The sequence below is a fragment of the Euprymna scolopes genome, unplaced genomic scaffold, assembly GCF_053919585.1.
Source record: "Euprymna scolopes isolate OS-2025 unplaced genomic scaffold, ASM5391958v1 sca1, whole genome shotgun sequence".
Classification (NCBI taxonomy): Eukaryota; Metazoa; Mollusca; class Cephalopoda; order Sepiida; family Sepiolidae; genus Euprymna; species Euprymna scolopes.
In genome coordinates, this window is record NW_027633102.1 from 2058223 (window position 1) to 2068222 (window position 10000).

Below are 10000 nucleotides of genomic sequence, written 5' to 3' on the forward strand. Positions count from 1 at the left end.
TTTCACAACCGCCCGGCTTCTCCGACATATGTTGGAAAGGAGTAGCGATCGAGCGAAGGGGGCTGTCGGTAGGCGGCCGCGGGTTGCATGTGTGCCCGGGACAGCACCCCCATCCAACTAAGGGGTGTCCCCCGGGGGCCAGGGGGACCTCGTCCAGGTCGGCCGGGCGCTTCCAGACGCCTACCGACACCGGTCAGGTCGGCGAGGCTCCCGGCGGCCCCGAGCGGGACCACAGGTTGCGGAAGGCGTCCAAGTGAGCGGCGGCGACGCCAGGAGGCCCCCGGGGTCGACTCCGCGGCCCCCGGGTCGGTGTGCGGGCCTCCAGAGCTCGATAAAGTAGTGGTGTCGCTAGCGGTCGAGAAGGCACTTTTCGACGCCTACTGCCACCCCCACATGGCGGTAGGCGCAAAACTGGAAAATCGCCGACCAGAAATGTCGCTTCGTATAATCGACGTTTTTTTTGACCACCATTTTCAGGTGTCGGAGGTGGGTCTGGACGAATACCAACACCATTTCTGGGGTTTCACAACCGCCCGGCTTCTCCGACATATGTTGGAAAGGAGTAGCGATCGAGCGAAGGGGGCTGTCGGTAGGCGGCCGCGGGTTGCATGTGTGCCCGGGACAGCACCCCCATCCAACTAAGGGGTGTCCCCCGGGGGCCAGGGGGACCTCGTCCAGGTCGGCCGGGCGCTTCCAGACGCCTACCGACACCGGTCAGGTCGGCGAGGCTCCCGGCGGCCCCGAGCGGGACCACAGGTTGCGGAAGGCGTCCAAGTGAGCGGCGGCGACGCCAGGAGGCCCCCGGGGTCGACTCCGCGGCCCCCGGGTCGGTGTGCGGGCCTCCAGAGCTCGATAAAGTAGTGGTGTCGCTAGCGGTCGAGAAGGCACTTTTCGACGCCTACTGCCACCCCCACATGGCGGTAGGCGCAAAACTGGAAAATCGCCGACCAGAAATGTCGCTTCGTATAATCGACGTTTTTTTTGACCACCATTTTCAGGTGTCGGAGGTGGGTCTGGACGAATACCAACACCATTTCTGGGGTTTCACAACCGCCCGGCTTCTCCAGTCTAGAAGTAGCTTATAGGAGCGAGCTAAAGTAAGAAAGAAACAAACCAGCGAAACACACCGACCGGCACCCCCGACGACGACCACGGGTAAACGGCGGACTAACTGTGACTCTCTTAAGGTGTGAGGAGGCTTTGCCTCTTAAGCAAGTTTGACTGACGCCTACCGACACCGGTCAGGTCGGCGAGGCTCCCGGCGGCCCCGAGCGGGACCACAGGTGCGGAAGGCGTCCAAGTGAGCGGCGCGACGCCAGGAGGCCCCGGGGTCGACTCCGCGGCCCCCGGGTCGGTGTGCGGGCCTCCAGAGCTCGATAAAGTAGTGGTGTCGCTAGCGGTCGAGAAGGCACTTTTCGACGCCTACTGCCACCCCCACATGGCGGTAGGCGCAAAACTGGAAAATCGCCGACCAGAAATGTCGCTTCGTATAATCGACGTTTTTTTGACACCATTTTTCAGGTGTCGGAGGTGGGTCTGGACGAATACCAACACCATTTCTGGGGTTTCACAACCGCCCGGCTTCTCCGACATATGTTTGGAAAGGAGTAGCGAATCGAGCGAAGGGGCTGTCGGTAGGCGGCCGCGGGTTGCATGTGTGCCCGGGACAGCACCCCCATCCAACTAAGGGGTGTCCCCCGGGGGCCAGGGGACCTCGTCCAGGTCGGCCGGGCGCTTCCAGACGCCTACCGACACCGGTCAGGTCCGGCGAGGCTCCGGCGGCCCCGAGCGGGACCACAGGTTGCGGAAGGCGTCCAAGTGAGCGGCGGCGACGCCAGGAGGCCCCCGGGGTCCGACTCCGCGGCCCCGGGTCGGTGTGCGGGCCTCCAGAGCTCGATAAAGTAGTGGTGTCGCTAGCGGTCGAGAAGGCACTTTTCGACGCCTACTGCCACCCCCACATGGCGGTAGTGTAAAATCGGAATAGACCGGACCAGGAATGTCGAGGGGGAAAAAATGACAAAGTCCTGGTGTGCCTAGGCGTCGAGAAGGCATCTTTGCGACGCCTACCGACATCCCCCATGGCAGTAGGCGTAAAACTGGAAAATCGCCGACCAGAAATGTCGCTTCGTATAATCGACGTTTTTTTTGACCACCATTTCAGGTGTCGGAGGTGGGTCTGGACGAATACCAACACCATTTCTGGGGTTTTCCAGTTTGAAAGTTTTATAAAACATGTTCGGTAGGAAGCACACTTTGGTGTGTCGGTTCGTCGGAGCAGCGACTCTTTGCCTCGTGGTGGTCCGGAACGTCTCTAACGGGCTTGTCGCAAAGGCGTCAGAAAGTGGCATCTCCGCCGCCTAGGGCTGTCACCGTTATCGCTGTCGCCGCGCTCCAACTGTTTTGATCCGCCGCCTTCGTTCCTGCCAAACCGTGCGCCCGCTCATCGTCGTTAGGTTATAATACGTGGTACGTGTGGTGTATGCTTCTCCGTGGACCTAGGGCTGCTCGACGTGTCGAACGATATGTTGGAACAACTAACGGCTCCTTTTCCTGGTTCCATAGTCGTCGTGGTACCCGCGTCGTCAGCCAATATCTATGTCCACCATGTTTAGCCGATACGTTTTGCTGCAGCTTCTGCTTCCGCCTCAGCGTTCGCCGCTCTCAGCCGCCGCTGTTGTTGCTGCCGTTCTGCCATTCAACCACTACCTGCGAATCTTTCGATGATCGGCCGAACGACCCATCGCTGTGCGACCGATAATCCTCCGGATTAGGGAGAAACGCCGCCGCTCCCGCCGTCGAACGGAAAAACGTACATTGTAACGAACGAACGAACGAACGAACGAATTAACGAACGAGCGAACAAACAAACAAAAATAGCCGCGGGGGATGCACTATGTAGATCCTGATCCCCTTGTAACCATACGTACGTTGTTCGATGCTCTCCCGTCCTGGAAGTCGCCGCAGCAAACAGGAGGATGAGCAGCAGCAGGCGCCGCCGCCGTAACCGCCGCCTGCCTGCCGCCTCCTACTCCTGTCAGCGTCCGATCTCACAGCCGTGTGAACGTTCGCTGACACCCGATTTCTTTCCGTCTGGCAAAACCTTGGACGTCCCGCTCGCGGTACACGTGCTGCAGCGACTTCTCGTCCGACAACGCATAAGCGTCGACGTCTGCCGCCGCATCTTCTGATACGTGGACGGTGATAGCGCTAGTCCCTTCTTGCGCCACCTCCACCTTTGTTAGCGCCAAAGAAGATCGATCGAGCAGTCGTGGTCGCAGTCGATTAACCCGTTTTCACCGTCCGCAGTTCCCAAGCCGCCGATCAAGTCGTTGCTCTTCTTGTTCGTTCTTCCCATACCGTCGATTTGCACGGCTGCCGGATGAGCCATCCTCTGTCCGGCGAAGCGCTCACGTCAGTGATCGATACTTGCACCGACAGTCCTCCCGCTCGCGACTCGGTGCTCGAATCGGACTCGTTCGTTTTTATCTCGATGCGATTGTGAAAAGGGGGACCGGTCGTCAATGTCGTGTGTGTCGACGATGTTGTTCGCCCGGTCCGCCGCGTTGTTGTCGTTTTTTTTTTTTTTTTTTTCCCCTAACGTTCGCCGTCGCACGGACGAAAGGGTGAGAAAAAAAAAAAAGCTCGAAAAAGCCGCCCAAAAAAATCGGACCGAGGAGCCGCTTGCGAGAACGCGCCATGTGCACGTTGTCTCTCCTCGGTTTTCCGAGCACGAACACGACGCCGGTCGGTCGGTCGGTCGACGAAGGCGACGACGAAGGTGACGGGAAAATTTACGCCGCCGCTGCCCTGGTCCAGCTCCTCCCCGATGACGGCTGTGATGTTGACGTTGACGTTGGCGACGACGACGACGACGACGGAGACGACGACGACGACGAGACGGCATCGATGGCGACCACGATGACGACGACCTCGACGAGTTCAGTCTGCACCTTGACCTCCGATGTCCGTGTGCACTGCCGTCGTGCTGTTTGTCGTTTGTCGTATGTATCGCTGTCAAGGGTGCCGTTGTCGTTGTTGTTGTCGACGTTGTTGCTTGCTCTCTCGTCTCGGTCGGTTGGTACGTTGATGACGACGACGACGACGACGAAGACGACGACGACGACGACGAGACGGCATCGATGGCGACCACGATGACGACGACCTCGACGATTCCAGTCTGCACCTTGACCTCCGATGTCCGTGTGCACTGCCGTCGTGCTGTTTGTCGTTTGTCGTATGTATCGCTGTCAAGGGTGCCGTTGTCGATGTTGTTGTTGTCGACGCTGTCGTCTGTTCTCTTCTCGGCCGGCTGTGACGTGGACGTTGACGACGACGACGACGAGACGGAATCGATGGCGACCACGATGACGACGACCTCGGCGAGTTCAGTCTGCACCTTGACCCTCGATGTCCGTGTGCACTGCCGTCGTGCTGCTTGTCGTTTGTCGTATGTATCGCTGTCAAGGGTGCCGTTGTCGTTGTTGTTGTCGACGTTGGTCGCTTTCGTTCTTTGAGTCTCGGTCTCGGTCCAAGTCAGGGGAGAAACAAAAAAGAGGCCATCAGCGCGGGCAGCGCGCTTCTACTGACGGCGAACCCCCTCGAAAAATAAATAAACACGTGCCCGTCGTTGTAGTTGTCTGTCTTATGTCGGTCGGTCGGTCGGTCGGTCTGTCGTTCTGTCGAAACAAAGTCCCAAATTCCAACGATACCTGGTTGATCCTGCCAGTAGTCATATGCTTGTCTCAAAGCTTAAGCCATGCAAGTGTAAGTTCACGCCACGCATTAGAACGGGCGAAACCGCGAATGGCTCAGGAACCGGACCTAATCCTCGGGACCGTATTCCTCCTCGGAGGCGATGGATAACTGTGGCAATTCTAGAGCTAATACATGTGACACAGGCCGCGATCGGTCGGCGCGCCGTCGTCGCCACGCCTCGCGCGCTGGCACCCGCGTCGGCCGTTCCGGGTCGCGGCGCTACATATTAGACTGAGACCGATGCGCGTCATTCCGTCCTCCCGTCGTCGGCGTTCCCGCTCGCGGGTCCGTTCGGTGGCGGGGCTCATAGGGCGGCGCGCTCCGCTTTGGTGACTCTGGATAACTCACTGGTCGATCGCACGAGCTTTCACGCCCGGCGACGGGTCTCTCGAGGGTCCGCCCTATCAACTGTCGACGGTCGGTTAAGTGCCTACCGTGGTTACTACGGGTAACGGGGAATCGGGGTTCGATTCCGGAGAGGGAGCATGCGAAACGGCTACCACATCCAAGGAAGGCAGCAGGCGCGCAAATTACCCACTCCCGGCACGGGGAGGTAGTGACGAAAAATAACGACGCGGGACTCTGTCGAGGCCCCGCGATCGGAATGAGTACACTTCAAATCCGTTAACGAGGACCAACCGGAGGGCAAGTCTGGTGCCAGCAGCCGCGGTAATTCCAGCTCCGGTAGCGTATATTAAAGTTGTTGCGGTTAAAAAGCTCGTAGTCCGAACTCGGGTTCGTGGTCGCGCAAGCGGCCCCGGGGCGGCGGCGCCATCGTCCGTCGTTGACTTTGGTCGTCCGTTCGCATTCCCGGCCCTTTCCGCCGGTGTCAACCGCTAGCATACCCGCCACGCGGTCCTGCCGGCGAGGTGGACGAGGAGGTCGTGATCGGGATCCGGGAAAAAAAAACAAGTGGTCGTCGGTTCGGTTCCGGGAGTAGTCTAACGGGGGGGTGCTACGTGTGTGTGTTTGGGTGCGTTCATTCGCATCCCCGCACTCTGACCCCCGCGCTTCTCTCCCTCTCCCTTTCCGCGCGTTCCTCTTTTTTTTGAACCCCCCGGTCCGCTCCGAGTCCCTGCTTCGTGTCTTGTCTGCGCGCGTGTTGCGGTCGGCGGTTTCTCCTCCAAGGGTGCTCTTAACCGAGTGTCCGCGGCGGCCGGTACGTTCACTTTGAAAAAATTAGAGTGCTCAGAGCGGGCTGTTCAAGCTTGCATACGATAAGCATGGAATGATGGAAGAGGGCCTCGTCTACGTCTGTCGGTCTCCGTCTACGGCGAGGCAATGATCGAAGGGAGCGGTCGGGGCCACTCGTATTGCGACGTTAGAGGTGAAATTCTTGGATCGTCGCAAGACGAACTGCAGCGATGGCGTGTGGCAAGCACGTTTTCCTCGATCAAGAGCGAAAGTCGGAGGTTCGAAGACGATCAGATACCGTCGTAGTTCCGACCGTAAACGATGCCGACCGGCGATCCGCCGGCGTTCGCTTCCATGACCCGGCGGGTAGCCTGCGGGAAACCAGAGTTCGGTTCCGGGGGGAGTATGGTTGCAAAGCTGAAACTTAAAGGAATTGACGGAAGGGCACCACCAGGAGTGGAGCCTGCGGCTTAATTTGACTCAACACGGGAAAACTCACCCGGTCCGGACACCGGTAGGATTGACAGATCGATAGCTCTTTCTCGATTCGGTGGGTGGTGGTGCATGGCCGTTCTTAGTTGGTGGAGCGATCCGTCTGGTTGATTCCGATAACGAACGAGACTCCGGCCTGCTAACTAGTGCGCCGATGTCAGTGATTTTTACGGCGGGCTCGGCGTCCTCCGTGGCGCTCGGGTCCGGGTCGGTTTTCTCACGCACTTCTTAGAGGGACGGGTGGCAGAAAGCCACACGAGGCGGAGCGATAACAGGTCTGTGATGCCCTTAGATGTCCGGGGCCGCACGCGCGCTACACTGGAGGTATCAGCGGGGACTTCGCCCCGGCCCGAGAGGGTTGGGAAACCTCTGAACCACCTCCCGTGATAGGGATCGGGGCCTGTAACCAACCCCGTGAACGAGGAATTCCCGGTAGGCGCGGGTCAACAGCCCGCGTCGATCACGTCCCTGCCCTTTGTACACACCGCCCGTCGCTACTACCGATCGAACGGTCCGGTGAGGTCCTCGGATCTGGCCGACGACGCCGCCGGGCAGTGCGCGACGTGTCCGTCACGACACTCGTGCATCTACGCCTCGGCGTTCGATGCCTGGAGAAGACGACCGAACCCGATCGTTTAGAGGAAGTAAAAGTCGTAACAAGGTTTCCGTAGGTGAACCTGCGGAAGGATCATTACCGTTTTCCCGTTCGAGACTGGTTTGTTGTTTTCCGGCCTACCTCCTCTGTCTGTCGGCGTCAACGCCTCGAATGCGCGCAAACAAACCTATAAAAGGCGGAGCGAGAGATAGATTTGTGGTGACGCGGAGGTTTTTAAAGCCCCAGCTCTTCTTGCTTGCTTCCGCGTCTTACCACCTGTTTGTTTTTTCGCCCACCGCAAGTGATGGCCGCTTCTTCTTTGCCTTGTCGCCGCTTTATCGTTTTTTGTTTTTTTGCAGCCGCTGTGCCACCGCCGCTAGCTAAAAACAAACTACTCGCGACATTGCAATGCCGTCACGCCTCCTCGCACAGACCTCCTCGCACACTACTAAATCTATATAAACAAAAACTAATATAAAAAAACCCAAGTGCTGAACCCTGGACGGGGGATCACTCGGCTCGTCCGTCGATGAAGAGCGCGGCCAGCCGCGAGAACTGATGCGAATTGCAGGACTCAGTGAACATCGACACCTCGAACGCACATTGCGGCCCCGAGATCCCTTGTCTCGGGGCCACGTCCGGTCGAGAGGCGGAACGTTACATGTCTTTCTCCGTTAACGAAACGACATCTTGCCGTCCCCGTGCCCGCCCGGTCCTCGGCACGGTGGTAACCGGGACGTCGCAGGAGCGAGTGACGAGGGGGAAGAAAAATAAAAAAAGAATTGACTCCTTTCAATGTCTTTTTTTTTTTTAAAACCCTCTCCGGCCTCCTCCTTCGTCTCCCGCTGGCAGACCGCGGAGTCTTTTCCCTTTTCGACCGCGTGAAGAAACACTGTGGAGGAGGAGCAGGAGGAGTCTGTCCGAAAGCAGCCGAAGGGAGAACAAAACAAAAAAAAAGCACCGACCTAACCGACTGCCGACGTAAGCGCCGCCTGCTCGTCTCGCTCTCTGCCTCATGAAGGTGTCTCTCAGCGACGCCTCGAGCAGCGCGACGAGCACGGCCGTCGCACCGTAAAAAGGTGGCCGCGTCGTAGGCAACGTCGGATGGGGAGGACCCAGGCTTTTTTTTAATTGTTGGCTTCTTCATTTTCGGTCGGACGGGCGCTATATCGGCCAGCCGTCGTCACACGGAGGGTACCGATCGAGATTCCTCTCCTCCAAACACCACACTCTACTAAAAACCGCCGCCCTCGGCTCGGACGAGACGACCCGCTGAACTTAAGCATATCGCTAAGCGGAGGAAAAGAAACCAACCGGGATTCCCTTAGTAACGGCGAGTGAACCGGGAGAAGCCCAACGCCGAATCCCGTCGCAAGTAAAAGGCTTCGGGACGTGTGGCGCATGGGTCGAAGGCAGCCGTTCGTTTTCGTCTCGCATAGTTCGGAGTTCCCTCGATCGGGGCCGCCCGCGGCGGGTGCCAGGCCCATTCGGTGCGGACGGCGAGCGACGGCCTTCGATCCGAGAGTCGGGTTGCTTGGGAACGCAGCCCAAATCGGGTGGTAAGCTCCATCCAAGGCTAAATACCGGGACGAGTCCGATAGTCGACAAGTACCGTGAGGGAAAGTTGAAAAGAACTTTGGAGAGAGAGTTCAAGAGAACGTGAAACCGCCCAGGGGTAAACGGGTGGGACCGCTCACCGCGATCGCGGGGGGACTCAGTCCGGTGCTGCCTAGGCTCGAGCCCAAACTCGATGTGTGTTCTTGAAAGAGAGGCCGTCGCGGCACAGGTCGTCGTTCGTCGTGTCCGCGGGGGACTCGTTCCCCGCGGTTCCAGCTTTTGTGCCCGCGTCGCCGACGAAGGAGACGGGCCGCGTGGATAGCGGGAAGGGAAACGTGGTGACGACCGCGGCGTCGGTAGGTGGCTGCGTCGGTTGGCTGCGACGGAGGGGACTCGTCCTCTCGATCGCTGCTGCCGCCGGGCCCTAACCCGCCGCATCCGTCGCCGCCGCTTCTTCTTTCCTCCTGCTCCCTCCGCGCGCGACTCCGCTGCACCCGTCCCCTTCATCATCGCTCGGCGTAATCATGGCGCGGGCGCTTCGGCGCGACCTCCGCGCGGCCGGCACCGGACGCACTTCCCCTCCGGTCCGTCGTCGCGACCCGTTCCCGGCGTGCAGGTCGAACACGCGGGTTTTTTTCCGTAGGCGGCAGGCGTTTCATCACCCTGAAAACCCCCGTCTTCCCACCTTGTGAAGTCGGGGGCCACCGGCCGTCGGGCCCGCGAACGTAACTGCCCCTTTCTGCCGGGAACGGAGGAAATCTGACACGATCCGTTACACGTGGCGAGCCGGTCCGTTTTGATCCCGCCGGAAGTCGCGTGCGGGCGACGCACTCTGTGTGTCGCTCCTTAGGCGCCCCACCGTCTCGGGCGCGTGCGCGATGAGAGGCGGGATAGGACTGGCGCGGCCTCGCCGTCACGCACCTCGCCGACGTTTCGGGTTCTTGTCGGGGGCAACCCCGCCCGCGCCCGTTTCCGTTTCCGGAGAGGTCGCTCGGCGACGCTTTTTTACTCGAGCCGCCCGCCACCCCGGGTCAGCGACGTGCATCGGCAACCCACCCGACCCGTCTTGAAACACGGACCGAGGAGTCCTGGCCGTTCGCGAGTCGTAGGGGCCACCTCTGACTAACCCCGAAGGCGAAGCGAAAGCGAGAGAGCGTGTAGGAGGGCGTCGATCGGGAGAGGTGTCGTGGCAAAGTCGTCCGGGGGTCGTCGGGGGGTGTCGTCGGTCTCGTGCCGTCGTCTTCTCCTCGCCTCACCCGCCTCCGAGCCGTGCCCGATCCCGCCGGCGCGGCGTTTTCGGCCTTCCGCCGTCGCTGCTGCGGTGCCCGCAACTTTTCCTTTTTTCTCTCTTCCCGAGAGAGATAGGAGAGGGAAGGCTCGTGGCTGACGTGCGGTTGTTTTTCCCTCCTCCCCGAGAGGGGACCGGCGCATCATCCAAAAAGGGGAATTGCCGGGCGCCAGCTTCCA

General features: G+C 59.9%; 2 non-coding genes and 1 pseudogene across 2 annotated transcripts in view; all 3 read left to right on the top strand.

The window, feature by feature from the left end:
- Window positions 1–4706: 4706 nt before the first annotated feature.
- LOC145273491 (small subunit ribosomal RNA) lies at window positions 4707–7075 on the top strand (annotated as a pseudogene).
- A 395-nt stretch (window positions 7076–7470) lies between these two features.
- LOC145273358 (5.8S ribosomal RNA) lies at window positions 7471–7628 on the top strand. Its single transcript, XR_013866351.1, has one exon. It is a non-coding gene; the product is annotated as a 5.8S ribosomal RNA (ribosomal RNA).
- A 593-nt stretch (window positions 7629–8221) lies between these two features.
- LOC145273161 (large subunit ribosomal RNA) overlaps window positions 8222–10000 on the top strand; it is a 5721-nt gene continuing 3942 nt past the window's right edge. Inside the window, exon 1 of the ribosomal RNA XR_013866192.1 lies at window positions 8222–10000. This exon is cut by the window's right edge and continues 3942 nt beyond it. This is a non-coding gene — a ribosomal RNA (large subunit ribosomal RNA).